The following is a 27194-nucleotide window of genomic DNA, read 5'->3' as shown; positions in this document are numbered from 1 at the left end:
AGGATTTATATCCCTAGCAGTGGTACATGGAGTTAGTGATTCAACCATTCATATTTTACCAATGTCATCCTTGTATGGTCAAAGTATCCTTATTTTAATTGTTTAATTAAACCTTTTGGTGATTATTAAATCTAAACTCATTTGCATTATGTGATTAGACCAGTGAGCATGTCTATGCATTTAGAGTTTCACATTGTCACGAAAGTTGTTAAGAAAATTTATGTGTTTTTGGGTTTTTGTGCTTTTTAATTGATTAATTTTAATTTTTGGTAGCTTTACCATAGATGAATTCCTATTTCTATGAATAGCCTATTTTTGTTCGGGTCAATTTGAGGTTTAACTAGGTTGGCTAGTTAATTCCCCTAATTGATTATTCACTTGAAAAGTGAATAAATATCCAAAAAGGAATTTAATTCCTCACTTCTCACTTTTGAATTAGAAAGTTTGAGAGTAAAACCCAAAATCCTCTTCATGAGGATTTATTGTTTTGTTCATTGTGGGAGCTACGAGCGTGGGATCATTGCAAGGTTGGGCTCATTGGATCTAGCATGGAAAAACCTTGGGTTGCCGTGATTTTCAGCTACTTCTGTAGGCTATTTATTTCATGGTTCAGATTTCCATTTTTTCCTTTTGGCTGTGAGGTAGGGCTTTCTTGTTTTATTATTTCTACTCCATTTCTACTTCTATTTTTGGTAGCCATTTGGCTGGAGGTTGAGAACTAGTGTTCCCCTCTATTTTTGTTTGCTGGTTCTACCTAGTTGGTCAGGTATGAACATTTCCCTATTCTTTAGGATGAGGGTTTGGGATTTTATGCTATTATGCTAAGTATTTTTACATATGGTGTTTGAACTTGATTATTTTTTGATTTTTGGAGTTTTTGTGCCCAAAGGCTAAATGGGTTTTAATTCTAAATTTTTTAAAAATTTTGGAGTTTTTACCTCATTTAGCATGGCACCCTATTTTCTTAGGTTTTCTTGGCACAATGTAGGTTGTGGACCTAGATGATCCATTTGGATATCAGTCAGACCACTATTGTACTTTTTTGTTTGCATTGGGATGCATGTCGCATTTGTACTCCTAACTTTTTGTTCGGTTGAGTGATTCTATACCTATGGTTATGGTTTCTTTTGGACCTTTGTTATTATCTCATGGAGACTAGGATTTGTGTAGAATCCATGCTCCCAAATTGAAGCTAGTTGAGTGAGTTCATGATGTTTGGTCTTGTTGCATCACTGGGATTCATGTAGAATCCATACTCCCAGATTGAGGCCGATTGAGTGATTTTATGATGTATGGTTTTATTGGCTTTGGGATTCGTGTAGAATCTCTCCTCCCATGTTGTTTTTAGTTGGGTGTTATCTTTTGCATTGTGTTCTCATCTAGTCCTTGTGTTTTGATCTTCATGATGGTGGTGTGCCACACACAAGTACGTGCACATACATTTTTTGGGTGACTTGTGAGGCTCGATCTTCCATGGTACTTCTGAAAGTTATGATCATTAGGGGTTGAGTTGGGAGTATGCATGCCCATGGGCACTTGTCATATGATGAACATCGGTAGGGTAGGGTAGCATATGGAGGGGGCTTCTATCTCATATCCTGGTGACCTCAGTCCCATAGGGTTGGAAGAGGAAGTTTTCATTAAGTGATAACTAAAGAAAATGTGTGAATGGTAATAAAACTTAAGATAATGAAAAAGTTCTATATGTTGGCTTTCAAGGGAGTAGCTTGAGTGAGTGTCTGCATTCATGTGATGGCCTCCAAGAGAGTACCTTGAGAGTGTTTCCACATGTCATCCAAGCTTGGGCTTTTGGATGCCAAGCGACTCTCCATGATGTCAGCCCCTACTTAGTAGCCTATTGAGTGTTTAACTAGGACCTGTACTCCTTGCATTGTCTTAGGTTCTTGGTTATAGCCATCATACTATCTGGCATGAGTGTTAGCCATGGATGTTGATTTTTGTGTTTGTGGTTGAATCATTATCTCCATCAGCATGGTAGGTGTGGACCTACAAGTGCCATGTGGTTGGGAGGCATAGCTACCTCTACCACTACTAGGAACTAATATATAGAGATGGTCTTATATCCTAGTGTGACCGTGGCTGAATGTGTTCAGTTGGTACTTTGGTTTATGGAGTATACTTCTTGTGATTTATGCTTTCATTGGGATGTTGTTTATCATGTTTAGATGATCTTAGTTTTGATGCATTCCTTATTATGATGATTAGCATGTGATAGGTGATGTTATCTAATTGTAGGTTTATCTTCTATTATACTACTAGCATGTTAGATTTTCTTATGCTTTTAGTTATTAGCATGTTTAGTAGTGACATCCCTATTATCATAGTACTGACAATTTGATCGATGGCTTGGGATGTTACATGGCGAGGATGGCTAGGGCCCACAATGGTCTTATGATGCCATTGATGGTTAGGAGGAACCCCATACTTAGTTTGGTTGTTCAACAAATTGCGATGTTATTTATGTTCACTGTGATGTTGTTTTTAGTACGTAATGTTATTTCTCTAATTTAGATAGATAGATGGTTCCTCTTTCTTGTTCCTTGGCATATTTTTATCATGCACTTGAGTTTTTGATCCTCAATCTATGTGGATTCAATACTCCTTAGTGTGGAGGTTCTGAACTTAGTTTTTCTCTATTTTTCCCCTTTTGTGTTTTCCTTAAGTATTTTTGTGTTTCTATGGGAAAAATTTTATTAGCATGGTGCAACACAAAAATGTATTGCATGCCCATTGAAACTTTGTCATGCATCCCCTAATTCGATCGCATGCTTCTTGCAAAATTATACGATACTTGAAAGTATCACACCTCCTTATAAGAAATGTTGTACAACACACTTATAGTATCACATGACTTAAGGAGAAGTGTCACCCAATCCCTGAAAGTGTTTCCCTACTTCTTTAGAAATGTTGTGCAATACTTTTTTGTGTTGTATTAAAGTATCGCTTGGTTTTTGTAAAAACCTGTGTGGACGAGAAGTGAACACTTTTTGGTCTGGTCTAAACTTTTTGAGAGTTGATTTGGATACCCTCTTCAGTGTTCTTCAACCATATGGTGTCACATAAGTATAATTTGATGTATATTTAATTCCTTATACTTAAGATATATTTTAATATATGTAAAAAATCTTTTGAGATAGGTTTCAGACCTCTCAAAGATAAGATAAAGATTCTAGGAAATTTTAGGGCTTCAAAGATCTAGACTTAGCCAATTTTTAGGGCTTCAAGATTTTATACTTAGCCAAATTTTAGGATTCTCCATTCTACCTTAGCTTGGTGTTTTATTGATGAGTGGTCATTTTTTTGAGCCCTCATCTTGTGCATGGTCATTGTTCGCTTTTGTTTGCATGTGTTAGTTTGGTAGTGGACTTTGGAGATTTGTTGGTTGCCAGGATTGTGGTGAAGTCTTCTGTTGTGATCTTTGTGATCCCTGTATGATGTTTTCATGTGCATTAATACTTGTAAAAAAAAAATTTAGCTTGTATTGAATCCTTGTTCCAAGGATCTCTAGGCGAGGCATTACATCTGGTATAAGAGCCCATGTTCAAACATTGAGATCTCTGTGTATATGTTGCCTATATGGTTGTTGCTATGTTGGTTGAGTGTGAGTGTCTTGGTGAGAACTTGTGATCTTTTTTTCTTTTGTATCTACTTGTGATGGACTTGCTTGTCTAGTAGATGCAACTAGATCAATGTGTGGAGAAGGGAGTGAGTCTTCCTAGTTTTTTTAGTGGAATCGATGTGCCTTTGATTGGTTGGTTGCATGTGTGACCTTTTTGGATGGAACCACTGATTAGTGTCCATGTGTTGGCTTTGAGTGCCTCTTTTGTTCTCCTTGTGGAGTGAGGTGTATTGATTCTTTGTTTTTCTCCTAATTGTAAGTAAATAGATGAATCTTATTTGTGATTCTTTATTTTTTCGTTATTGTAATGAAATAGTTCCTTTCATTAAGAAATGAGTGTTTATTGTGAATCATTGCAAAGAAGTAGGTTTAAATTATATCCTTGGGTTAATGACTTAAGTCCCCAATTTGATTTCTTCATAAGCTTATGGAAAATTGTATTAATTTGATGGATATCTAAATGTTGCATTGCATGGAAAAATAATTCAGAAAATTATTGTTCTTTCCATCTGCATGAGGTTACTAATGGTATACTACTTGATGTGTGTGAGTGTGTTCTCTAATGTTGCTAGGATGATGTATTCCTTAGCATTGTGTAGTGATTTATTCCTCTTGTGTGGCTATACTCAGTCATCACCTCTATGTGCTTTGTTTGATGCCTTATTTTATTTGGCTAGAGGTACTTTCCTCATGTTGTTGGGCTAGCATTGGTTTTCAATATTTTTCCTCTCTTGGAATAGTCATCAAAATTTATGTATCACTCTCTTTGTGATAGTTGTCACATTTGAATTAGTATTGAAATGAGCTCTTTTTGTTATTTACTATTGGAATTGACAATTCCCCATTTGGGATTTTTGATTATGTTTCATGACGACTATTCTGGATGTGTTTTACTGCTGCCTAGTTGTGTGTTTTGACTCTATCATATTCATCTCAAACCTCTGGTAGTACGTTCAAGGGATAATATCATAGAAAACATGCTAGTGTGTCTTTGGTAGATGTAAAGTTAAAGTAATTGAATGGTTTAAATGGTGATTAAACTTAAGGTTATTCTTGAAAGAAATTGAAAGATATGTACTTGTTCTATGGTGACGTTTGAACCCTTTCTTTGAAAACCTTTCAATTTCATTTTTGCATTAGTGGTTATGTTATGTTTAATTAATGAAATTATGAAAGATTAGTAATGATGGTTTTAGTGTGTGAATTACCTTTCATTCCATGTCCTATGTTGTTTTGGGCATGTGTGTTCTTGAATGGGTTTGGATGTTTTTTCTGTCGCTTGTCTTGGTGATTGAGACTGTTGATTTTGCCTTTTTGGTTTTTTCTTGAGTGGTGACTCAAAATCTTAGGTCTTAGGAATCTCTTGCACCATCATGTTGTAGTCCTCATTGTTATCTTTGTGATGCTTTTCAAATTTTCCATGTTTTCCCTTATCCTCAATCCTAGCATTCCACATGAGGACTAGATCTTCAAATTCAAATTTCTTTCTCATTGTTCTTCTATCATAAAGTGTCTTAACTTGTAGTTGCAACTTCTAATTTTTGAGAGATGCTTCCTTCCTAGTCTCAGTCAATCCTACTAACTCATGTAGTGTTTCCTACATGTCATCAATAATGTCTTCATCATATTTTTGGATATAATTATAGAATCCCACTAGATTGTTTTGAGGCATCCTTTCCTGGATTCCATACACAATATCAAAGGGTGCTACTCCTATAGTCTTTTTCACAATCACCCTATCAGCCCATATTGCTAACAATAATTTAGAGTCCCAGGCTTTCTTATTATCATCCAGTTTCCTTTATATTACTTTCAATAAGCTTTTATTAGTGGATTCAGCCTGTCCATTTCCTTGTGGATGATATGGAGAATATGCTAATCTTGTAATCCCATACTTATCACAAAATGTTATGAATTCATTACATCTAAAACACATTGCATAATCTATCAAAATCCTTTGAGGACAACCAAATCTGGAAATAATGTTATTTAGCAAAAAATTATTGACAACCTTTCTAGTTGCATTTCTTGTAAGAATTGCCTCTACCCATTTTGTGAAGTAATCATTAGCCACCAATATTCATGAATAACCAACACAAGACTTAGGAGATATTTATCCTATGATATCCATTCCCCATTATTGGAATGGTGCTTGAACTTCCACTAGTTTTAATGGAGTGTTTCTTGAAAATTTTAACTTACCTACAAATCTCTGATAGGGATCACATTTTTTTACCATCATTTGAGCATCTTTAAAGAGGAAAGGCCACCAGAATCCAACTCTCATCACTTTATGTGTAGTAGTCTTGGCCATATAATCTCCTCCACATACTCTAGAATGCATTTCCTTCAATATTTCTTTTGTTTTTTCCTGATCAACACATTTTATTAGCACTCCTTCAAAGTTTCTCCACCATAAATCATTTTGGACAATAATATATCTGATGGCTTGTAACTTGGTGCTTATTTTTTCATTCTTAGTCAAATGGGGAGGAACTTCCATATGTTGTAGATAATAAATGACATTAGTATACCATTCACAATGGTTCATATCACATAGACCTAATCTTAGGTCATCTGCTACTATATTGATCTGATTAGTGTCTAAGTTGGATTGAGCCATAAGCTTGGCTAGTCCTTGACCTCTTACCAATTTTGTGATCTAAATTTCAATATTGAATTCTTGGATCTTGTTCATCCATCTTCATCTCCTACTTGATAGCTTCTGCTAAGAAAATATGTCCTTGTCAGCTACACTAGGTACAAATGCAATAACAATGGCACCTACCAAATAACACCTAAAAGCCTTAACAACCTTCAACAAGGAATATGCTTGCTTCTCATTTATCTCATATTTTAGTTCAGCAGGTTGTAATGATTTACTAAAGAAAGAAAGAAATTATTCATATCCTTCCTCATTCTTCTGTAACAAGATTGCAACTACAATATGAAAAGATTCAAAAGAGAATATGTGCATTGGTTTTGTGCAATCTGGAGTCCTAAGGACTGGAGCATTCTTTATGGTATTTTCAATATCCTAAAAATCTTGTGAGGGCTCGCCATCACAATTTATAGTATCTCCTTTATTGAGCATTTTAGAAATAAGTCTGCTAATTTCAGCAAAGTTTATAACAAACCTCCTTAGAAAATTAACTTGCCCAAAGAAAGATTGTATTCCCTTGACATTTTTTTGGCTTAGGCACCTTATCAATGGCTACCACGCTCTCAAGATCTATCTTTACACCATCTTTTGACATTATATGTCCCATTTATCTACCTTCAGTCACCCCAAATGTACATTTCTTTGGATTTAAAGATACCCCAAATTCCAAGGCTATGACGAAGATCTTTTCCAAATGATTGCAATGATCACTTGCTTTCTTGGAATATGTTGTAAGGTCATCTTGGTATATGACCATAAATTTATCAATATACTCATGGAATGCTACATCCATAGCTCTTTGAAAAGTGGCACCTGCCTTGATCAAACCAAATGGTATTCTCACATATACATAGGTTCCCCAAGGAGTTGTAAAAGTTGTCTTAAATTGTTCACTCTCCTTCACAAGGATCTGATTGTATCCTAAAAAACCATCCATCATGGACATTAGCTCAGAACTAGTTACTTGTTGTAGCATAGTTTCCATATTTGGTAACCCATAATTGTCCTTTAAGGATGCAATATTTAAAATTTTGAAGTCTACACATAATCTTATGTCCCCATTCTTCTTTCAGACAAGTACCAAATTTGAAATCTAGGTGGAATTTCTAATTGGTTTAATTATCCCTCCATCCCTTAGCTTCATCAACTCCTCTTGCATTTTGGGGGCTAAAGTGGGATTTACTAGTCTTTGTTTTTGTCTAAAAGGTTTTAAATTATCTTTTAGTGGTATGAAATGTTGGAATAGATCTTCCCTATAAGCCTTAAGGTCATCATATGACAATGCAAAAACATGTATGTACTTCCTTAGCAAATCAATCAGTGGTTTTCTAATTTCAGTAGGCCAATTTTGGCCAATATAAACTTTCTTGGGAACCTCATCAGTACCAAGATTTACTTCTTCTAATTTTTGAGGCGTAAGGTCCCTAGTTCTAGGTTTTACTCTATCTTGATTATCAAAAATATTCTCCAAAACCACTAACCCCTTAGGTACCTTGTTGGTTTTCAACTGCATAATCTCTTGGCCAAAAATAGTTTCCTTACCATTAATGGTTTCAATTAAATCACTACAATCCATTTCTTGACCATGGTACTTATCCTCACTTAACATGAAGTTTAAAATATCTTTTTCATCTTCAAAAACTTGCCAATTTTTAATATTGTCAGGTATTGAAAGTCTATTTTGAACTTCCATTTGTGAGATTCTAGCAAATGACATTTCCTTAGGCTTGATTGCTACATTTTCTAATAAGTCTTCCATTTTATTTTGACTTCTATCTCTCCATGAAATACTAAATGCATCAAAAAACTCTATCTGGTCCCATACTACATTTCTATATTATTTCAACTATTTATTTTTTGATGCATAAGTTTCCTTAATTTGTGAAATAATCAATTCAGATTCACCTATGACATGCAACTTTTTGATTCCAATTATAACAGAAGAGCTTCATATTATGCTATATTGTTAGTACCATAAAATTTTAGAGTAAATGAATATCTAAACATATTCTTTTTAGGAGAAACAAAGACTACTCTTGCCCCTGAACCTTCTTTGGAACTAGCTCCATCAAAGTGCATGGTCCACAAGATTGGTAAATCCATACACCATTCCACTTCATGTTCAATTACAATAGGCAATTTCTCTACTTCTTGAATGATCATTTCTACCATAAAAGCATTCACCTTAGTATCTAAGAAACAAGTTGAATCCTTATCAATGCCTTCTCCCAGAATTTTATTGACCCTTGGCTCTCTATCTACCCTAACTACCATATCACCTATATGGAAAGTTGCATAAGACAAGTTACATTGTAGACTACCTCTCATAGCAACACTCCACTTTTTAAAGAGAAACATCCCATAATGTGAGGGGAATTTCAACCATAATGACTAACATGGTCAATTCTACTTCAAGGTATGTAGCTAACTTGAATGGGAGTGCATTGATAGTACCTATAATAGGGACTTCTCTAGCATCCATACCTCTACATCTACCTTGTTTAATATTTTCCTTTAGACCTAAAGCTTCCATAACTTTAAAAGGCATGATGGTGTTAGATGCTCCTAAATCTATCATGCAATTCTTTAGAGTTTTTCCTTTTATGATCAAACTAAGAAAAAATAGGTCAATATCTTCTATGTAGGCTATTGATGAATCATCCGAAAACATTTGAGGAATTTGGCATATAATATTATTATCCTCTACCACCACTAGGATTTGTTGAATGGTACTTGGTTCAACTATACTACCATTATTTCCTATCCCACCCAACCATGATAAGACCTTTCTGTTGTGCTCTTTGATTCTAAATAATTTAGGAAAAGGTACTTTAATAGTAATTTGTGGCAATATAGATATCATATCAATAGGCTCAGACATAGTGGGCTTCACAAACATACCTAGAATGGAAGTCCTTTGAATAGAAGGCACTATGATATGCTTGGCTAAATCAAATGTTAAATTCTTTTCTTGCACCACTGTTCTAGGGGTATCCCTTGTTTGAAATTACACTTTCTTTTTAGGCTCCCACTTCTCGACTTTACTATCTTTGGCCTTTGTTGTCTCAATATGAGTTTTCTTGCTCTCATCCTTCATCTTGTGTGTAATATCCTTGATGAATATACTAGAATATTTGCTAGCATCATTTCCAATTGTCCTATTCCTTAGGTTATAGTTACTATGCACTTGAGAAATCATTTCTACAGTGATTTTGTCAATCTCCTCCTTTGAAGCCATTGTCAAGTTTATATTATCAACATTTGAAGATAAATTACATACCTTATCTTTATAATAATTTTCATCATCTAAGAATACTTGTTCACGATATAGTTGGTAAGAAATTCTCTAACTAGTAACATCATCCTCATGTTCCTCTAAATCAAAATATACACAATCATCAAACATGCCTACCATATTACAAGTTACATCATCATGGCTCTTTTCTTCTTCTTCTTCATGTTGTGTACTCTAATCTAAAGAAAATGATTGAGAAACTACACAATAATTTGTAGAATGAGGTGATTGACATATGATGCACCATGGTATATAATCATTCATGTTAATAGAGCTTCTTTGTAGAGGATTTGGTGTACCCTTATCTTTTACATTCTGGGTTTGGTTGGGAATTGGTTTACCATCCTTCCATTGAGTGGTATAGGGGTGATTCTATATTCTTGGCTATCTATTGAAATGGTTATTATTTGAAAAGGCCTTCTCACCAACATTCTGATTGTTTGAATTGAAATTTGATGGGATAATCTTCTTTCATAAGTCAAGTACTTGACCTATTGTGGGTTCTTTGGGCTTCCTTCCTACTGGGACTTTATCATTTTCTTTCTTATTATTCATGGGATTGAACAATTTTGGGTCATTCCTTCTCCCTAGCTTACCAGATGCCTTTCTATTATTTTCAATATTTACTAAAATTCTAAAAGCATCTCTCAAAGTCTTAGGCTCCTTATCCCTCAACTGATAAGCCATCTTGCTATCAAAAGTATTGAAGTTTGTTGCAAGGAAAACATCTTCATTTAACTTCATAACTTGAAACAATTTATACATTCCCTTCTAGAATCTTACATTGAAATAAAATTTAGATTCATTAGGATTTTTCTTGATATTGTTGAAATCATTCAACATGAAAGCAACATTAGTATTATCACCATATTGTTCTTTGAACAATTTCTCCATATCACTCTAGGAACTGATATAGTCATCTAGTAATCTTCTGAACCAATCCCTAGCATCCTCAATCAATGAATGTAAAAATGATTTCATCACCACATCTTCATGCTCAACTTCAAATTCATTTAACATATCTATAAAGACTCTAAAGTGTTCCTCACTAGTTACAACATTGTTTCTAGAGAGCTTGACGACATTATCCCTTAGATGAAAAGATATGGGATGAGGGAAACTAGGAATCCCTACAAATGATATTTGTCTAAATTTTTCCATATATATAGGATTTTTCTAAAAACTAGTAGCATTGGATGTGCTTGCTATATTAGCTTGATTATGGGCAGTATTTTGTGATTGCTATATTTGGATAGTAGGGATCTGAATACTAGTAGTGGATGAAGAGATAGGGGTAGATTGAGACATAGCCTAACTATATATTACTGGTCCACAAGTAGTTACAAAAGTTGCAATTTAAGTAGACAAGTTGGGCCAGGAAGCTAAAGTAGAGTTAGACTTAATGAATCAAATCTTTCTCCCAGTTTCTTCTACTTGAGCTTCATTCTCAATCTTCTCAAGTTCTTTTGCCAATTTCTCTTTCTCCTTTCTATCTTTTTCTAAATCAATGTCTCATTTAGACTAGGAGGATTTATAGATTTATTTAATGCAACTTGGCATTCATTTATTTGGATTCCTATAGCTTTTCCCTTTCCCTTATCTATGGGTTTTATAAGAGATTCTATAGGATCTATTTAGACAAGCTTGTAGGCTTGGACTTGAGAAATAATAGGTTCTTTCCTTTGGCTCATGAGCTTTCTTGTTGTAGAACCTTAGATCTTAAACTATCTATATCTCCGAACACATTAGCATGAAGGAATGAGGTCCTTTCTTCTAACTTCTTATTTTTTTCTTTCAAAGAAGCCATCCTTCTAAGTAGGTTATCTCTTTCAATAATGGTGTTTAAGGTGGATTTCTCTCTTTCTTTCTCCAAATAGACATGCTTGGCCTCCTCTTCTACAACCTATTTCTTTAGGATTTCTATCTCTGAACAAAGTTCTTTAGGGTTTGTAGAAGTTGCTTCTAAATTAGTAGGATCATCAAGATTTATAAGATTGGTCTCCATAAATGGAACTATTCCTAGATCCTTTATTATATTCCCATATCCTAACTTATGATTCATATTTGATCTATCAAACATATCTCCTACTAAGGAAACATTTTTATCATGATAAAATTGGTCTTCTTATGATGGGGTACTAAATATTCCCCCTAAAAACCTTGTGGTTTCTAACTCAAAACTTAATGAGGAGGATTCCCTTCCTACCACTGGCTGGTATTGAGGGCAAACTAATGTATTGCCCCTTGGTTTCCATGTAGGTTTTGGATTTTCTTTCTTTTTTCCTTAATTTTTCCTACCACCTTGGGACAAATCAGTGTATTATGGTACATCAGGATTGGCCCTTATGTATGCTCTTGTATTTTTTTTCTTATTAGCCATTAAGAGGGGATTTCTTATTAAATAAGCACTAACTCCAAAACCTTGATTGAGTCACCACCCTATTTTAGGGAAAAGTAACAGTGAAATAGGTTTTCACTTTAAAAGACACAAGATAATATAAAAATATCTGACACATAGAGGAACCAATCACCAAAGACACAAGACTGCAACTATTGCTTGATAGATTAGACAATTCAAAAAGGTTGTGTACATCAATGTACACCTATGGCACTATGGTTCTCTCTCTCTCTCTCTCTCTCTCTCTCTCTCTCTCTCTCTCTCTCTCTCTCTCTCTCTCTCTCTCTCTCTCTCTTTAAATTCTCAAGGTTTGTCACTAAAATAGGCCTACTATAACCATAAGTAGTACTGCAAAATGATTTGATAGACACGTACACAACATGACCAAAGAAAATGCAATACTTCTCACACGTGAAGAATGTTTCCCCAGTAGAGTTGCCATTTTGTTGGTGTTTTTCAACTATTAAGTAACAAAACACTCAATACCAAGATAATAAAAGCACAAATAATCTAAGGATCAACTACTTCCTATAAACAATTGAATGTGTTTCTTATCTGGACCCAACTGTAATGAAACCAGGATAGATTTCCCGCTCTTTAGGCTCTATAGAACCATGGTGGGTATACATGAGGAATGGAAGATATTTTTTTATATAAAATCATATACATAGTTTTCACATTCCATGACACTTCAAGATAATATACATCCCTTATAAGTAGGTTTGGTCACAATTCTTCTCAGATTTACAAGTATTTCTAGCAATAGTAGCTAACTAAGGCTTAGAGATCAAATGCAAAAAAGTGTTGACCAAAATTGATATATTTCAAACTGTAAAGTGAAAATTTATTTTGAATTTGAGCTTGATGCTTGCCTATGTTTCTTCATATAAGGACTAAATTTTACAAATTAGTGCCTCATCCATTGGGATTAAGAGTTTACTCAATTCCTAGATCTAATTGATTGCTTTACAATCAATATTATCAACAAATCTTACTAAAAATCATACTTACAGACATCCTTCCTATTACCATGGAGACCCTATCAATATCACTAAAGTATTTATTTAATTCATTGAATTGATAGCAATAATGAATTGACATACAATTTGATTTTATTGCATTCAATTGGAAAAGCTTTACTTGTACAATTTCAAAATAACCATGTAACAAAATGGAGAAAAGATTCAACAAAAACATTAATGGAGACAATCCACTTTGTATTAATATCTTCTGAAAATAGGGTACAATTGGCATGAAACTTAAGATGAATTGAGATGAAAACACAATATCCTAGAAGACAGAATGTATTCTCAAATAATTGCAGAGAAATACATCATAATGTTCACATCAAGGTATTGGACTGAACAGACTTAAAGATAGATTTAATAGAAAGCTAAAAGTTCATACAACTATTCAAACCCTTTCTCTAGCCCTAGAATCTCACTTATAAAGCATGAGATGCAACAAGCTTTAGGCTTAGAGAAAATGAAAACTATCCTCTAAGACAAAATATATTTGAATTTTGCTGTCACAAAAAGAAAAGAATTTGTGTAATAGAAAACGTACAATTGGCATGAAACTCAAGATGAATTGAGATGAAAACACAATATCCTAGAAGACAGAATGTATTCTCAAATAATTGCAGAGAAATACATCATAATGTTCACATCAAGGTATTGGACTGAACAGACTTAAAGATAGATTTAACAGAAAGCTAAAAGTTCATACAACTATTCAAACCCTTTCTCTAGCCCTAGAATCTCACTTATAAAGCGTGAGATGCAACAAGCTTTAGGCTTAGAGAAAATGACAACTATCCTCTAAGACAAAATATATTTGAATTTTGCTGTCACAAAAAGAAAAGAATTTGTGTAATAGAAAACTTATACATTAGAGTATTCTTTTGGTGGGCCCATCTTTTGTTACATCTCCAAATGCTATAGATTCCATGATTGGCTCTTATGTTATTCTAATTCCTCAAAATATGTAGCTATCAAACTTGCCAATGCTATGTCCTATTCTGATATTTGCAAGTTAACCTCAACTCGAGGATCTCCACTAGCTTCATCATGAACTAAAAAAACACATTTATTCTTGATAAGTAGGAGATAATTTCCACAGCTAGTCAAATTGTGATATGAATATCAGGATTTAACTGTGTGATTTTGAGTCAAACTCAATGACCCATGTTTCATGAGTAGTGATTCAACATGAATCCATCTCTCATGAGAATAAATGGAACACTTAGCACTCATTGGATCTAGGTGATGCTCATAGGGGTGAAGCACCGGGACTTCTCGGGAGGTCACCCATCCCAGTACTACTCCAGCCTGAGCACGCTTAACTACAAAGTTTCCTCTATAGTTAAACCTAAAGCTTGCAACCCCATTTGCCCATATATCACATTTATTCCTATTTCTTCTTTTCCCATGTCATCATTTTGGGCCTCTAAACCTACAACTATAATTGCCCAAACTCAAAATCACATAGTTAAATCCTGATATTCATATCACATTTATTCTTATTTCTTCTTTTGCCATGTCATCATTTTGGGCCTCTAAACCTACAACTGTAATTGCTTTCTTGTCTTTTTCCTCCTCTTTCCTTTGATCTCCTGTATGTGTATCAATGATCTATATTTCATCTTGACCCATCTTATCATTATCACTTTCAACTTCCTCCCACTACTCATTAGAAGCAATATTTTCCATCCACTTGCCAAAAAGTGTGTCATCTGGCCAGTTAAACTGTACAATATCATTTTGTTTCTTGATCACATACTGAGCTAATTTTTCAATGCTAATGAAATCTTGTTTTAAAGAATCAAAGAATAATTAGACCTTCACAATTTTCTCTGTTGTGGTTGCCCACCATGCATGTCCTTTTTCATTAATGACTATTTATTCTCAAAAAAAATAAGTCATCAAATTATTTGGCCCATTCATCCTTAATTTTCAATCTATTCTTCTTATCCAAACCAAATGAAAATAAATATTTTTTTTCACTTCTATACTTATCCAAGTAGCTAACAATTCTTCTCTACAACTCAACTCTTTTATCATTAAATTCTAGAAGATCATTAGTAACATCATAAGTTTTTCTATGTGGTCATGTGAAAATTTTATGACAAAGTAACATAAAAAAGTGACATATTTCCTTCTCTTGCTCCACTTATTGACAATGGGTTTCAAAATTTTATCACTTGCTTTTATTTCCTCCCATATTTTTATCACCCTTTCTAATTGATCATTAAAAAAATGGCCATTCAATTTTATTCACCAAATACATGAGAGCCTTTCTTAGTTTATCCTCATACTGCACATTTAACTCTACATGTAAGGCCCACAATTTTCTCTTCTCTTCTTCAAAATCTTTAGCTATATAATAATGTGGCCTCTGAGGTGTATTAGAAATTTGAATAAGGGGAGTGGATTTAAAAGGCTACACTAGTGGGCGAGTATACGTGATCCTTGGCCTAGAAGACTATCCCCTTATTTTATTTTCAAGTTCAATTCTTTTTTGAACTTCTTTATTATAGGCCTCCAAACTTTCTTATACTTATCCTTTAATGCTAACCTTTCCTACTCATCTCTCTATATAGTGGCCAAAGCTAGGTTAGATGTACCAACATTCAAGTGTGTAGCCTCCACATTGGTTGTATCTTCTACCTTTTCACAATTATATTGTCCATTAATCTAGTATCATCTGACTATGAGGAAATAGTCTTGGATCTTTTTCTTATTGACCAAATGACTAAGGTAGCATGGTCTATACTAAATGTGGCACCTTTTATTTCTTTCTTATTCTGATCTTATATGTTTAGTTTATTTGAAACAAAATTAAAAACTAGAGCATCTTCTATATCCCAATTGGTTAGTAGTAGAATACCAACTACTTTTACCTTCTGTCTCCCCTCTTTAGGGTTCAAGTTCTTAAGTTCTTGTGTCATCTCCTCCTTTATTTGGTTTTGTGCATCTGCTTCCTTCATCTCTAGATGTTTAGCTCTCAATTTATTGCACCTTTCCTCAAAATTCCCTATATTTGTTCTCCAAGAAAACTAATAGAAGGCTCTTGACTTAACAAAATCATCATCTAACAAAAATTTGTGGCTGGCCTATTCTAATATAGGGTCCAATTCCCTTTTTTTGTAATCTACCACTATAAAATCAAGGCTTGGTATTGAAGGTTCTTCAAGATTTCCCTATTCTAGCTCTGCTTGGCTAATAAATACTCCCCCTTGGGACCCCAGTTGTTCCACTTACTCTGTAGTGAGCTGCTTTGCTCCAATCTGTAAAGGGGAGTGGGTAGGTGAATATTCCTCACTATGAGGACCTTGTTCTTTTATTATTTTTTGCCTCCTGAGTGAGGGCTCATTAGGTCTCTCTTCTAAAACAACACTAGTTGATCCTATTATTTTCTTTCCTTAGTCCACAATGGCCTTCTTATTTTGGATCACATTGTAGCCTGTTCTTTTATGTAAAATTAACTACCCTATTCCAATATTAGGATTGAATGCCAATCTCCTCATGAACTCTTTGGCTTTATTTGGATAGGCATTAATGAAGAATTGTTTCTTCTCATTCATTGTTTCCATTATTTCAGGAAAGGTAAGCATGACCTTATTTATTTTATTTGCCTCTATTTTTTCATTATCAAGAGGCTCGTAATCTTTGTCAAAACAATGAATAAATTCAAAAACTCTTGAAAAAACCTTCCACATCTCCTTTTTGGTCTCTTGCTCCTGTAAAGAGAACTCGTTCCTTATTATATCCTTAGGGTAATAAGGTTGATGTTTTATGGAACCAAGTTTAGCTTTGAATCTAAAAACCAAATCATAAAATCCCTCGGTATCACAAAAATGGGGATGAGACACAACCATCTTATACTAGTCTAGAAATTTGTGTAAAGACAACCAACCACCTTTTATAATTACAAAATGGTAGGCTATAGTACAAGTTGGGAAAAATGAGCCTCTTTGTCTTCTTACCAAATAGATTTCCTCCAATCCTCCCAATTGGCACAATATCTTAGCTATTTCTACTTTTAGAGGCACCTAGTAGGGAAATACGTGAGGGGTCCCTTGGAAACCATAAATTCTAAAAATTGTTGAAATAGAGTATGGTATAATGTCTCCCCAATTGTGTGATACTTTCAAACCAAAGGGGTTATCCATGGGCTTGATAAAATTTATTTATGCCCTAGGGACTCTAGAATTGTCCCTTAATAAGAGATACCTTAACTTTGATGCAAAGTACCTATCAAACCTAATGAAACTAGCCTTTTTTGCATCCCAAGTCATAGCTGCACTCCACAATTGAAATGGCAGAGCTTCTACCTCCTATTCTATGTTCAAAACCATTTCTTTGCCAAAATATGTCATACCTTTAAACAAGAACATATGCATCAACAATGAGTAGTAACCAAAAGTTTTTTCTATCTTGCCCTTGGAAATTCCAACTAGGCATGTATGGATTTCTTCTACTAAATAAAAGGCAAAATAAAAAATAATATCAACATGAAAAGAAGAAATTTGAGCCATTATATACATAAAATTTATAGGCATGACATTCTACTTAGCCTCACTAAAACCCTACATAGAGTCACATATATCTGCACATCTCAAGAATTGAAATATTCCTTTTTAAAAGGTTCCCTAGTAGATGCTATGATTATTAGCAAGCTCCCAATTATGCCTATGTGTTCCCTAAGTGCACCCTACCTGACCTTATCCCTTTTATATAGATATTCCTTCTCTAGATCTAGTAGGTAAATAGGTATATGATAATCTAATAGTGGCTCTAGACCAAAAACTTCACAAATTTCCTTAGGGCTTACTATGATGAGACATTCACCATCCATTCTTCTCACTACTCTAATTGCTTGATCATAACTTTTGGCAATACCCACTAAGAGAGGTTAGAATCCATGAAGACACTATGTACCACTAGTTTTCCCAAGTCAAAGTTCCAGATGTTCCCATGAGGGGAAAATAATTTCCTTTTCGAGAACCATTTTTTGAAAAGGTAGAGTTCAATTCTAGAAGTAGTAGCATCTCTAACCCAATTTCCTTTATCATATAGTTCGTCAACAATCTTGAATCTATGGTTTAGAGAGGTTATTTTTTTTAATTAAGAAAATTTGTTTGTGGTCTCAAGCAATAACTCAAGGAGTTCATCATGAATATTTATGGATAAATAGTCATCTTGAGCTGAGAAAACTTTCTTTGGAGTCATGGTGAATAAAAATCACAGAAAACTAGAACACTTTGATATATAAGGTGAATTCAGGAACTTACTTGATTCTTTGCTACCTTTTCTCTACAATTTTGCAATATACTATGGACAAATGGAAATTCTTTTGCATTTTGATCACACCAAGCATGATTTCTTAATAGCTTTGAACTCTTTGGAAGCCTAAAAATTTGTTCACGTATGAAGTAAATAGCAAGATTTTTGCAATATACTTTTTTCCTAGTTTGCACAAGGAGCTTTCAATTTTAATGAATGAACTGTAAGGAGAATACAGTTGCACCACCTTCTATTTTTGAAAATACACTATTGATTACAAAAAATTTGACAATCCAAGAACAGATGAATCATTTTCTACTTGCCAAGCTAGAAGTCAACCCAATAAGCTTTAGCTGCATAAGCCTTTCTTTTACTACTAGCAAATTGGTTTGGACCCACTGGTGCTTGCAGACACATGTCATCTTCTCACTATGTTTCCATTAGAAATAGTGAGTAACTTCCTTATGTGACATGATGACCATCACTGACTCATTATAATCTAATGATATGCATTTGATTAGTGCTTCAATGATTTCTCCCTTTGATTTCCATGTCACTACCATTAACAAGCAAGAAATTTCTCATAATGACTTAGCACCTACTATAGATGCACTTTGATTTGACGGTCCCCTTTTACATGTATCTTCATTTTGAATGGGATTGCACATCATATGTGATTCAACAATGCTTTGACATGCTAGCAAATCATGTATAATAGTTTAATCCTTTTGCAACATTGAATAAAAGCAAGGTCTATCATGTCTTTTCTTTTCTCGTAAGGTGCTATGTCACTACCAATGTAAAACATGGGTTTTTTGATCGTGACATAGTGACCACCACACTTTTAAAAGAATCTAGTACACAAAAATATACACGTTCTTAATTATTACCAACTTGTCAAAATGATTACACAACTTATTGTTGAAGAGGGAACTTTTGTGACCCACCTTTCAATATAAACTATTGCCATGTTCCATCTTCTAGCAAGGTGCTATGTTGGTATTGGCATAAAACATAGGTCTTCCAATCATAAGATAGCAACCTCCTTAAAGCTTAAGAAATTTTGGTGCCAAGAAAATTATATGTTTCTACCATCATCATTGTATTTAATGTCTCTAACAATGCATCATAATCACACGACCACATTAATAATAAAAAAATTTACAACACCTGCTCCATTTGTTAATCTTACCTTTTTCATATTCCAGGCAAGGCACTATGTCACTATTGATAGGATTCTTGCATTTTCTGGTCGCGACATAGCGACCTCCCAGATATTATAAAAACTAGTAATAGAAGATGTAGCATATTCCAATTAGTCCTCTTTTTGATACCTACCATTTCTAACATTATTCGCACCACCAAAATTTTCAAAATAATTAAAAACCCAGTGCCCACTTTCTACTTCATGTTGCCATCTTTTTGTTTTGCAATGGTCGCCATGTTGCATAGGCTAAAATCCTTGCAGTTTCCTTATGTGACATGAAAACCACCATAGATCTAGAAGAGATCTAATAGTAGAAATGAATTTTAGAAAAAGATAACCAAAAAGAAAGAACTTAAATGGTCTCTCGAAAGAATATACCAATTTCAAAATAGAAGCACATGACCTAACAAGTCAACTTAGGGCACAATTTTTTTTATTTTAAAAGGTTTCTACCTAGGGTTAGTAAACTTTGTAAAATGTCAAACCCTAGATTTCAAGATTCATTTCCATCTATTTGATTTTTCAAAGCCTATTTTGTGGGAATGTTTTGCACTATGGAAAAACAAACCATCACCTCTGAAGCCCCAAAGAAGGTCTACAATGTTCAAAACCTATCTGCTGAAATTAGATAGCCTCTAATTGATTTGCTAAGAAAGTATAGACATGTTTTTGCATGGTCATATGATGACCTCAAAGAATATAGAGAAGACTTGTTTCAACATATTATACCACTTAAGGAAAATGTTAAACCCTTTAGGAAAAAGTAGAGGCTGGTAAATTCCACGTTAACTCCTAAAATGCAAGAATAATTAATAAAGCTAAGGGATGGAGGGATAATTAAGCCAATTCGACACTCTTCTTGGGTATCAAACTTAGTGCCTATCAAAAAAAAGAATTGAGATATAAGGCTTTGTGTGGATTTTAGGAACCTAAATATTTCATCCTTGAAAGACAAATAAGGTTTCCCAAATATGGAAGTCATGTTGTAACAAGTGACTGGGTGAGAGTTGATGTCTATGATGGATGGGTTTTTAGGTTATAACTAGGTTCTTGTAAATAAAAAGGAACATTTTAAGATAGCCTTTACTACTCCATGTGGTAAATATGTTTATGTAAGAATTCCATTTGGATTAATTAATGTAGGAGCAACTTTTTAGAGGGCCATGGATGTAGTTTTTCATGAATATATTGATAAGTTTATGGTACAACATATTCTAAAAAGGTTGAAGACCATTGTAAACATTTGGGAAAAAAATTTATTTAAGCCTTAGAATATGGAATATCCCTAAACCTAAAGAAATGTGCATTTGGGGTAATATAAGGGAGATTTTTAGGTCACATAGTGTCAAAGGATGGTGTGAAGATTGACCCTGAAAGAGTAGCTATCATTGATAAAGTTCCCAAGCCAAAGGATGTAAAAGGAATACAATCATTTTTTGGGAAAGTAAAATTTTAAAGAAAATTTCTTACTAATTTTGCTGAGATTAGAAGACCAATATCTAAAATACTCAAAAAGGGAGTTGTTATCAATTGGGATGGTGAACCTTTAGAAGATTTTTAGAATATCAAGACTACTATAAAAAATGCCCCATTCCTTGAGACTCTTGATTATACAAAACAAATGCATATATTTTCCTTTGCATCCTTTCATACTGTGGCAACAATTCTAATGAAGAAAAATGAGGTAGGGTATGAGTAACCTATTACATTTCTTAAGAAGTCCCTTCAACCTACTTAATTGAAATATGAGATAATTGAAAAACAATATTATGCCTTAGTAAAGGTTGTTAAATATTTTAGATTTTATCTTGTAAGTGCCATTGTTATAGAATTTGTACATAGTGTAATTGTTAAGGACATTTTTTATTAGCAGGAAGTATTTGGTAGGAGGTGCAGATGGATCAATAGAATTTAGGAGTTTTAACATTGATATCCAAATTACTAAGTTGGTAAGAGGTCAAGGGTTAGCAAAACTCATGGCTCAATCAAACTTGGATGCTGATGAGAGCCAATTATAACCTATTTAATGGCCTATTTTAATCCATTTTATGCACTTACCTGTTCACCTCCTTATTCCATTTCCATTATATTCCATCCCATTTTGTTGTTTTATGTTGTATATGAAGTAATTTTTATAAGCAATATTTAATATTTGTTTGGGATTAAATTTTAGAGAACTCATTATTGATTGCTTATACTAATATGTTATGGTTTTTCCTATCACCCTCTATGCATCTTCCTATAGCTCTTTCACTAATATCAACTTTAAACTAGATACATTTTCTACACATATCATTCACCCTATATGAATACATAGAGAGGACATTGAGGACTAGTGCAGGATGCATTTTCTAGCTATATAGGTTTTTATGAAAACATATTACTACAATACTTACCACATTTGTGTGGAATAATAATGGGGAAACATTTGAGACCGTCACCTTCCCAATTTCTCAAAAGTTATAACAGATTTCTTTCTTTGCAATGGACAATGATGAAGGGGATATATGGATCATTCCATATTTAATTTTCCAGTTGTACATAGAACCTTTGTGTGTGGTTGCTCTGAGAAATTGACAAGAAATATCTCATAGTTAAGATATGTTTTTCCTTATCATGAGGATGGAATAACTGATGATTAGTTTAATCCCCAAATTTATCTTCTATTGTAACCATAATCTATTCCATGGTTTATGTGAGCTATTTTGCTATAGGTCAAATATAGACCATGTCATTTTATTCCATTGTCACCACCTCTAGTTATATATAGCAGCTCGGGTAGAGAGTTTGGATGAATAAGTCTCTAATATGAAATATAGTACCACATATGATTGAAATGGTTTAAGAGAGACATTTTGAATTTCATCACTTAGAAAATTGAGGAGGAAGGGCCCACTCTACAGAATGCTGGTGATATTTATAATATAATTATGATTTGTGTAATTCATAATTCAGAAATTTGGTATGGTGGTTTCATATGAGTACATATCCAATCCAATTAATGTTTTAATTGAGAAAGATAGTGAAATGGTTTACAAAGTTTGTATTGATTTTCCTAAAGTAATTCATATTGCAAATTTATGCTCTTGAACTTATATAGGAAATTATTTGTATTAATGTGTAGATTATTAATAGATTCTTGTGATATTTATAGAAATTCATGTCAGATCCCTATTTAGAAAATTATTGTACTATTGTTTTCTTATGAACAATGTTTATTTGTTTCTTCTAGATTAATGTTCATTGGATTCATAAATTGTTACATTTTTTATTATCATTGTCTTTATGTTCATTTATGCTTCTTATGTTTCTATCACTAGGTTTATTTCATTTCACATAGACTCAATTTCACATGTCATAGCTGCATTCATAACCCTTCATCTCAAAACTATTATCCCTTGATGGCATACTACTCAGACACCTTTTGCAAGCTTGCACTTTTGGATTGACATGTATAGACCAATGAAATTCCATCATAAATCATTAATTCTTTCATATTCTTTACCCTAGTGTTAGCCTATTAGATGCTAATCAAATAAACATGGTTACAGATGATTTAAGGTCAGGTTTATGTGATATGGATCATTGTTAATGTTACACCAATGTCATATACTATTTGCAACACATGGAAGCTCCACCCCTTCTAACAAATAACAAAAAGAGAAGCACAAAGTTGCATGCAATAAGATACATTATTGTTAGAAACAATCTATGGTGGAGGAACTTTGAATGAATATTATTGAAGTACATTGATCAAGAATAATATAAGGAGATATTAAATGATATGCATTCAAGAATATGTGGAGGACACTACATGGCTAAAATTGCTGCTCATAAGGTAATGAGAGCTAGATTTTAGTGGCCTACTCTTTTCAAAGATGCACAGTTACTTGTTACGAAATGTGATGCATGTTCGAGATTTGCAGGTAAGCTAAGATTTTCTAGAAATACTCCTCTAAAATTAGTTGAAGTTCAGGCATCTTTCCATTAATGGGGCATGAATTTTATAGGTGAAATTTCCCCTAAGTCAAGTACTGGTTACTCATGGATTTTGGTAGCCACATATTATTTTAAAAAGTGGGTGTAAGCTATTCCTACAAGAAATGCTACTAGTAAGGTGGTGAATAATTTTCTCTTGAACAATAACATTACAAGGTTTGGATACCCTTAGAGGATTTTAACTAACAATGAAATGTGTTTTAGGTCAAAATAATTCACAAAATTTTGTGATAAATATGGTATAACTAGGTCAACATCCTCACCTTATCATCTACACAAAAATGGACAAGCTAAATCTATCAATAACAGATTGTTAATTTAGTCATCAAAAGGACCCTTGATGATAATAGAAAGGCATGGGATTCCAAATTATAGCTAGCAATATGGGCTAATAGGGTAACAGTAAAGAAAGAAATAGGTGTTTCGTGTTTTGATATTGTATATGGAATCTAGGCAAGAATGTCCCAAAATAATTTAGTAGGCCTATACAATTACATTCATATGAATAATGAAGATATCATTGATGATATGCAAGAGAGAATTGATGAATTGGTAGGATTAATAGAGATCAGAAAAGAAGCTTCTCTCAGAAATGAAAAATTGCAGTTACAAGTCAAAATGTTATATGACAAAAAAATAGTGAATAAGAAATTTGAAATTGAAGATGTAGTTCTCATGTGGAATGCTAGGATTGAAGATAAAGGGAAGCATGGCAAGTTTGATCCTATATGGATAGGTCCTTATCTGGTAGAAGTTACATGTGGGGGATGATTCTTATATGTTAAAAGATTTATCAGGTAATAATCTTTAACTACCAATTCATGGGCAGTTCTTGAAGAGGTATTTTTGCTAAAAATACTTATTTTCCATGAATAGTAGTTTAGGGTTTTCTACGTATTCTATAAATCTTTGTAAATTCTTGTGTAGCCTTGTATAGTTTTCCTTCTTGTGTTTTTTCTCTCTTAGATTTCTCATAAAATAGGGTTCATTATGTATGGTCTACTTCTTCCAGGGATTTTGAGCCCTTGTATGAATATGCATATTCATCATCCCGAGAGAGAGTCACTATTGGTCTAGTTGTTACTTCAAGTTTATCTTAATGAATCTTTGAGTGAATGTTCCAAATTCCCTTTGTGAAATTAGGGTTTTGTGTTTCTAATTTTGTAACCCTAGAATAACCCTATTTTTTTTTTCACGAAGTATTTTCCTAGAAAGACTTTGAATTATGTTTAGCATAGCATTCCTTTTCAAAATAAAAAAATGTGTGAGAAAAATCTTTTAAATACCCTTTTTATTTTTCTTGGGTACCTTTTAAAAAGTTGTTTGCATTATCTAACATTATGCTAACTTGATGAAATATTTTTAACCCAAGCCTTTATCTTAATATTTTGTGGGTTTATGTTTTTTATCTAAAAAATAATCGAGTAATGATCACCCTTGATCTTCCTTAAGATCAAGGGTTGTCAATTTGTTACCAATAGAAACCATGAGCTATATACTCCTAACAAAATAGAGACCAAGCAATACTTTCTCAGAAGACCCAGTAAATGAAAAGGAATGAAGTTTCAAGGAAAAAGGCCTACACCATCAAATCTTCTCATGATTAATAGTGGTCACTTTAGCACTAAGGGAAGCCATGAGATTTTTAACCTTGTCGACATAGTGATAGCCCACCATGTCGATATGTAATGGAACCAACCCTTGTGGAAAGTGTCATAGGTTTTGTTGGAATTAAGTTATATTTGTGATTAGTGCAAACACTTATTTGATTCTGGATTCTTACCGAGCTCATCACTCAGTCTACAAGTTTATACCGAGCATTCCTTTGGAAATCGAGCATATGGGTAGTTCAGCAGTGTTTGCCAAGTTCATAGTGGTTACCGAGTAGAACAATGTTCTCTAAGTAATTAGTGGTCACCAAGTAGAACAGTGTTTACCGAGTGATCAAGGTAGATGAAGGACTTAATGTTTACCGAGTGATCAAGGTAAATGAAGGACTTAGTGTTTACCAAGTGATCAAGGTAAATGAAGGACTTAGTGTTTATCAAGTGATCAAGGTAAATGAAAGACTTAGTGTTTACTGAGTAAACAAGGTAAATGAAGGAATCAGTGTTTACCAAGTGAAGAAGGTTATCAATGGATTCAATTTTCACCGAGTGACATAATATTCACCGAGTCACCAATGGTTACCGAGTTCCAAGCTACTTAGAGTCATTAGTATGGACCGTGCCTCTACTCTTAACGAGTGCATGATGATGCAGTGTATTGTAGTGGATGCCAAGTATCAGAAGGTCACCAAGTCAGTTTGAGGAACTCGAGTTTTCTACTATCTGGCCAACTCAGTAATGATTTGTACACTTGTGTTTGGCTGACCTTGCTAGTGTAAATATTGGAATGGTATATATCATTTGAAGAGAAGCAATGTTGTATGTCATCATTGGTATTATATTGCAATATTTTGAGAAGAAGGAAAGAAAATTAGTAGCAGAATAGAGGAATACATCAAGGTCAACATAGATGCAGAAAAGTTATATCTATCACATTGGGTGATCAGAGCCTAAAGGATCTTATTAGCAATCAGTTGTAACCAGATCCACTGCTTCATCCTAATAGGTGAATCAATTTGTAAATCCTTTAAAAGGGTAGACTTAACAGTCTTTTGTAAATCTCCTAACAGAGTGCATATTTCAGTGTATGTTTGTAAATCCTCTAACAAGGTGGATCTAGCAGTCCTACTTGCTCCTAATAGGAAAGATCATCATAAGTGATCATTGTAAGCCTTAACCGGCCAACTTTATACTGCAATATTGAAGTTTTGTAGGTATCATCCCCACCCCAGTTTTACTTTCTAATTGGAAGGTTTCTAGGTCACCAAATCAATGTGTTCATGAGTTATGAATGTTTATCTCCTCATGCATATAGTAGATTAGATGGATAAATGGTGAATATGTTATTATGCAGAATTAATTTAAAGTTTTAGAGTTATTGATTCACCCCTCCCCTTTCAGTAACCTTGTTAGTCTTGATTATTTCCAACAATTGGTATTAGAGCTTTCTGGTTCTTAGGATAAAGTTTGATAGCTTGAGCAAAGATCAAGGACAATGGAGATATTTAGACTTGACAAATCTATTGAGAATGAAAAGCTAGATCTAGAAATAGCCATGGCTCAACTTAAAGAAGCAAAGGAGCATCTTTCTTAATCTTTGAAAAGAAGGAAGGAACTTGCAAGACAAATGAATGATCATCAGTATATTAAAGAAAAAATTGAAGACCTTTTACCATCAAGTAGTTCAAATGAAGCTAATAAAGCAATCAAGGAACTCCTAGCAAAGAATGGTTCTCTGCAGGAAGAAGTAAGAAAGCTCAAAAGAGAACAAGAAATCCAATCCATCAGGCTATGTGAAGTTTTGGAACAGAGAAACAAGGCAAATGAAGACTTAGAGGTAAGAAATAATCAATCCCTTCAGCATGAAGATCTTGAAGGTCAACTATCTAATGCAAATGAAGAAATTATGAATCTAAGATCTGAGAATGAAAGTTTGAGGAATGATTTAATCACTTAAAGACAAATCAATGCAAGCTTACAAAGTGATCTAAGATCTGAAAGACAAATCAATGAAAGTTTGGAAAATGACTTGATCATTGAAAAGTAAGTCAATGAAAGAATGATAAAATCTCGAATAGACATGACTCAATTAAATCAGC

Source organism: Cupressus sempervirens, chromosome 6, assembly GCF_028749045.1.
Source record: "Cupressus sempervirens isolate cs-2001-9-10 chromosome 6, ASM2874904v1, whole genome shotgun sequence".
Classification (NCBI taxonomy): domain Eukaryota; kingdom Viridiplantae; phylum Streptophyta; class Pinopsida; order Cupressales; family Cupressaceae; genus Cupressus; species Cupressus sempervirens.
The sequence above is the reverse complement of the archived record's forward strand: the minus strand, read 5'-3'. Positions refer to the sequence as shown.